We start from the raw sequence: 6,000 nt of genomic DNA on the forward strand, positions 1-6,000 counted from the left end.
TCTTGTAAGTCTCTGAGCCCTCAAGCTATGAGCTTCCTTGGCAGAACTTCTGACTACAAATCACAGTTTTATTCTTCTCACCTAGGGGATGCCAGAGATCCTCCATAGTCCTAGTAGTAAAATATGAACTCGGTCCAAATCCACATCATGACCACACAGGTCACAAAATAAAGAGGTATATGTAAAGAAACAAATCTAGCTGAAAACATCTGAAAAATAATTGGCAGGGTACCTTGCACTTCTGGGTGCTTTATATCGTTGGTAGTGTTTTCCTTTTTTTGTTTCTCTGTGGCCTGTTGTCCTCTCGATTTTACAACGTGACACTGAAAATAAGATGTGGATCGTTGGCTACTTCACCAGGAACCTCTCCATGTCAGTTTGTCGGGTTGTTTTTAACCAGCAATTCTTTATAATTGTTCTTACTTGTGATGAAATGAAGACTTGCATGCGATGCCTTATGCATGTCGTTTATTCAGAGTGTGACCCGCTCATAGGAGAACCGCTAATGGTCATTACCTCCATTCTGCAGCTGTGGGTCCGGCCCATACACATAACTGAACAACAGCCCAAATAACCTATCAAACAATCACAATAACAATAGTTTGCATCGTAATCCCTAACACAGACAACTAAGCAGTGTCCAAACATCGCCCGATGCCTGTTGGCCAACATCTTACGAGGGTTATAATTAAATATCTGCATCTTATGAATGTTTTCCAATCAAGTTATTTGTTGGGCTTCAACCAAAGCAATCGTTCTGAGAACCCCGGCCATTGTGGTAGTGATGTCGGTGTATTCTCTACACAACTCAACCAAAAGATGTGCGGTGTACTGCGTCTCCGTGTTACTGCACTGCTGTCATGTTGATTTCCAAACCTTCCGAGGCCCATAATGACTGTTTTTACATCGCTCGTGATGAAGTGCTTCCAGACCTCCATTGCAGGTCCCCTGGCTTTGCTTATCAGCCTATAAAGAGGTAGACGGTGCTATGCTGGCCATGTTATATCTGGCCCACACTCAACTTGAGTGCCTTGAATGTTTCATGTTTTTTTATGATCCGGCTGCACATCTTGACTTATCAGCACACAACCTAGTCCTTCCGAGCCTCGGCATTTCACTTGAAGTACATTAGGTCAAAGTGAGTTGTTTTTTTGCATAATAAAACACACATATTGGTGTCCGTCAGGGTTGTGTCTCGTTAGTTATTACATCTAATCCAATACAGTAGGTTAATAATAATTTGAACCGTCCCAGAGCCATCAAAAACTCCAGTCGTGGTTATTTGCATTAAAACAATTCAAATGAATAGAAAACAAGTGATTGGATTTTAATTTAAATATATATATTTCTCTTTTTTTTTTATCTCGGCATTAATATTATGAGCTTTTTAGGGCTAGTGTTAGCAAGGTAAACAGGTCATAATGGCATCTATTTTATGTTGCTGTGAAAACTTCTTCTTATTCAACTTTCTTGCCAAAAAAAGTATTTTTACAAGATTGCATTTGAACACATTATAAATGTCCCTTTCGCCCCAATACTAATGTTTGCTGGTTGACTTAATTAACTGCATCACAATGCGAGTCAACGCACTCCCTCTATCAACGTAGGTGTGGACAAGCCGGTCACAATATAATAAGCGTCTAATAATAAAAAAAAGTGATGAAGTTAATTGTTCCATCGCGGCTTATTTTGGACTCGCAGTCGCGAGCACGTTTTCACGTCTTCTTCACTCGAGCTGAAGAACTAAACGATGTCCAGTTGTGGATCTCGAGCGCTCAGAGGACCAGATTTGTCAAGATATTATTTCTACGTCTCCGCTTTGTTGATATGAATGTATAGATTGAGCCTTTATGAAAGGCTTGTGGTGGCGGAAAAGTAGGAAAAAGATAGTTTTAAGTAAAAAAAAACTCCAGTAAAGAGTTCCATATGGAGCATTCTTGTATGACAGAAACCTAAAATGTTTTCCAGTTTCAATCCACGCTCATCAGACGGTCGGGTGGGATTGCCACTGGATGGATGAGTCGATGCGAAACAACCCCGCCAGAGTTACGTGTGCTAAATGAAAGACTGTCATTAATTCAAAAGCACTTAATAATGGATGAGGGAAGACATCACGGAAAAGCTATTTACAGTTTGAGGAGGCAGGCGTATGAATAGATGACCCTTCCCTCTCTCGCGGTGACAGTCGAGGGTTACTTTACAAAACTGTTGGCAGCAGAAGATCTTCCTGTAGCAGACAGACAGAGCTGCTGTCACTCAACGGCGAGCTGTCACCCTCTGCTGCGATACCACGAGGGTGAGCGTGTGTGTGTGTGTGTGTGTGTGTGTGTGTGTAAGGGTGTGTGTCAATGTGACAGGTCTGAATTAATGAGAGGTATGTGTCAAGGGGAGAAAGAGACGTTGACGAGTACGAGGGCAAAGATGGCGTCTGAGTAGTGGCGATTACAGCGCGCGTGTGTGTGTGTGTATTTAGAAATGTCTCTTAAAAGAATAATTTCCCTGTTTTCTGCCTGGTTATTTTCAGGTCGAAGTCACAATCTGATGAATCTTTTAAAGTTGCAATCGTGACAGTTTCGTGTAAAAGCACCTCCAGGTCCCTAACATGCCTAAGATACCAAGTGACCTAGACAAAAGCTTTTATTTTTGCATACAGGAAGTGATGTCGTTCATGTTTCAAGTGAGATGTTAGAAAGGAGACGGCGGTTTCCTGTATCTGTGTCATGTGGGATTGACCGCTGCTTATGACCGATTCTTTCGCCCCATAAACGTTGATGTTTAGCCGGTATAGTCCCTGTATCGTGGGGTCAGACTAAAAAAACAAACAATTCCCACAATGCAACTGGATAGCGTCCTTAAAAACATAAGGAAAATCTATCTTTATGTCCAGCCTTACCCCTTTTTTTGTGTATGCAAAAGACGTCCAAAAAAATAAATAAAAGATTCATTACATTGTAATGTAATTGAAGTAATACAAAATATTTTCTATAAATTCGTACCTTTAAGTACTTTTTAATATACCAGTTGCAGTATCACTTTGGGATCTGCGCCGCCTTCTTTTCATAAATAGCATATTTGGTCAAATATGGCACCTTTGCATTTTAAAGGATGTGTTGCTGCGCATAAGATGCATGCTGGCCTCAGTTTGTTCCTGTGTGTGTGTGTGTGTGTGTGTGTGTGTGTGTGTGTGTGTGTGTGTGTGTGTGTGTGTGCCAGTTTCCCCTCCTGACTGAAGGAGAAAAACAGCCAGGGAGAGTCTATCAGCGTGGCACCCTGCTCCAGAACATTCTTGATGAAGCAAAGGTTGTCTTCATTAGGTGCATTAATATTCATGACGAATGGTAATTTTGACACAGAAAAGGTCTCGGTAACCTTTTCCCGTGCATTTTTTTTTTCACTTCTCAAGGAAATTACAGTCCGGCAATGACTTAATTAATGCTTGGTTTCCTCGCCAAGTCGTTTGAGGGCCTGTCACTTTGAGGTTGGGGTATCTGTCTCACACCGACAGCTATCGAGAGAGAGAGAGAGGGGGGGGGGGGGGGGGTAGGATTTCAGAGAGATAGGGAGGGACCGGATGAGTTGTCTTTCTACACAGGCTTATTTACCATTAAATCCCCCACTCTGTTTTCCTCAGTGTGCTCCACCCCTCTCTCTCTCTCTCTCTCTCTCTCTCTCTCTGGTCTATACAAGCCCCTCCGCCTCTCCACCTCCTTCACTCACTGCGTCGTGGCGTGTTGTTATACGGAGGACGTCACCCCTCAAGGCCCCTGCAGGCCCTCACATTTCAACCGGGGAGATCATGAGATGTGACTTTTCACTTTCCTCTCTTTATCATCTCGGGGATCGTTCTGCAAACGTGGCTTGAATGCAGTCCTCCATGCAGTCCTCCATGCAGTCATACATGCAGTCCTCCATGCAGTCATACATGCAGTCATACATGCAGTCCTCACTGCAGTCATACATGCAGTCCTCCATGCAGTCCTCCATGCAGTCATACATGCAGTCCTCCATGCAGTCCTCCATGCAGTCCTCCATGCAGTCATACATGCATTCCTCCATGCCGTCCTCACTGCAGTCATACATGCAGTCCTCCATGCCGTCCCCACTGCAGTCATACATGCATTCCTCACTGCAGTCATACATGCAGTCCTCACTGCAGTCATACATGCATTCCTCCATGCAGTCCTCACTGCAGTCCTCCATGCCGTCCTCACTGCAGTCATACATGCAGTCCTCACTGCATTCCTCCATGCAGTCATACATGCAGTCATACATGCAGTCCTCACTGCATTCCTCACTGCAGTCATACATGCATTCCTCCATGCATTCCTCCATGCAGTTCTCCATGCAGTCCTCCATGCAGTCCTCCATGCATTCCTCCATGCAGTCCTCACTGCAGTCCTCCATGCAGTTCTCCATGCAGTCCTCACTGCAGTCCTCCATGCATTCCTCCATGCATTCCTCCATGCAGTCCTCCATGCATTCCTCCATGCAGTCCTCACTGCAGTCCTCCATGCAGTCCTCCATGCAGTCCTCCATGCCATCCTCATTGCAGTCCTCCATGCAGTCCTCCATGCCATCCTCATTGCAGTCCTCCATGCAGTCCTCCATGCCATCCTCATTGCAGTCCTCCATGCAGTCCTCCATGCCATCCTCATTGCAGTCCTCCATGCCGTCCTCATTGCAGTCCTCCATGCAGTCCTCCATGCAGTCCTAGTCCAGGGGCGAGTGCAGGAATGAAAACAACCCCTGTCACGTCGTGGTTTATACGGAGTGCGTATATATATATTTACGCTGCAAGTGTCCACGGTCAGAATAAGTGCGTTTTACCACCGATGAACTCCCACAAGACCACACTTGACAGAGATTCACGTGTATATTTATGGCTTGTTTCTTTTCCTGTGAGTGTGGAACTACAACATGCAGTGGAAATAATGTCTTCAAGAATATATGTCTTAAAAAAAAAAAAAAGAAAAAGGCAGAATCTAGTTTGTAAGATATCTGAACATTTCCTCCCAACTTGTAAAACACAATCACAGGACGCTCTCGAGGTTATTATTTTCCGGTTATTATCGTATCACTGCGACGTGAGTTATTACGTGATTTAGCGGCGTATTACGTTTGAAAACTTGACTGCGTTTTAACTCTTTAGAGGCACCTGCTTCACGAGATCGCTACAAACCATTACGTTATCCATCAGCTGTAACAGTACCGTCCCTACACACACACACACACACACACACACACAGATCAAAAGACACACACACACACAGCAATCTGAAACGCTCAATCCTTCCCATTTCCGCTAAGACAGTAAAAGATTTGAACATAAGGGCAGCATTTCCTTTATCATGTCCCATAAAAATAGTAATTTGCCGGAGCCCCTTGTAGCACAATATGGTAGGCGGTGTGTTTTCCTGATAATGTAGAGATGACAGATAGGTCCATACTGGGAGGTTTCACTTCACTCTGGATACCAGTGTTATAAATTGCACGGGGAAGGAAGGAGGAGAAGGAAAGATAGAGCAGGAGGAGAGGAAAGATAGAGCAGGAGGAGAGGAAAGATAGGGCCACAGATAGAGACTCGTCCGACATCTCTCTTCAACGGCCAGTAGAAGGCTGCACTGTGGGCAGTGATTATACGCTATGAAAATGTAGGATTAATTAGGCCGGCAAGGGAAGGCAACCCTGTCTCATTACTGGCACACTATTTCCCCCCGCAAAGATATCACCGCTAACACGGCCATCGCACTAATGCCAGCAGACAAAGTCCTCTCTTTTCTGCCCATCGCCCTTATTATCTTATTTAAGGCCACTTAAGGAGGGTCCCAAAGGTGGGCGCCGCCGCACATCCTCCTCACCATGTCGCCTTAATCAGAGCCGCGCCTTTGCTTTCACCTCGAGTTATATATTTATATATATATATATATATATATATATATATATATATATATATATATATATATATAAAAACGTATGTGTTTCAGAGAAGACAGAGTTTCC

The sequence above is a fragment of the Cyclopterus lumpus genome, chromosome 25, assembly GCF_009769545.1.
Source record: "Cyclopterus lumpus isolate fCycLum1 chromosome 25, fCycLum1.pri, whole genome shotgun sequence".
Lineage (NCBI taxonomy): Eukaryota > Metazoa > Chordata > Actinopteri > Perciformes > Cyclopteridae > Cyclopterus > Cyclopterus lumpus.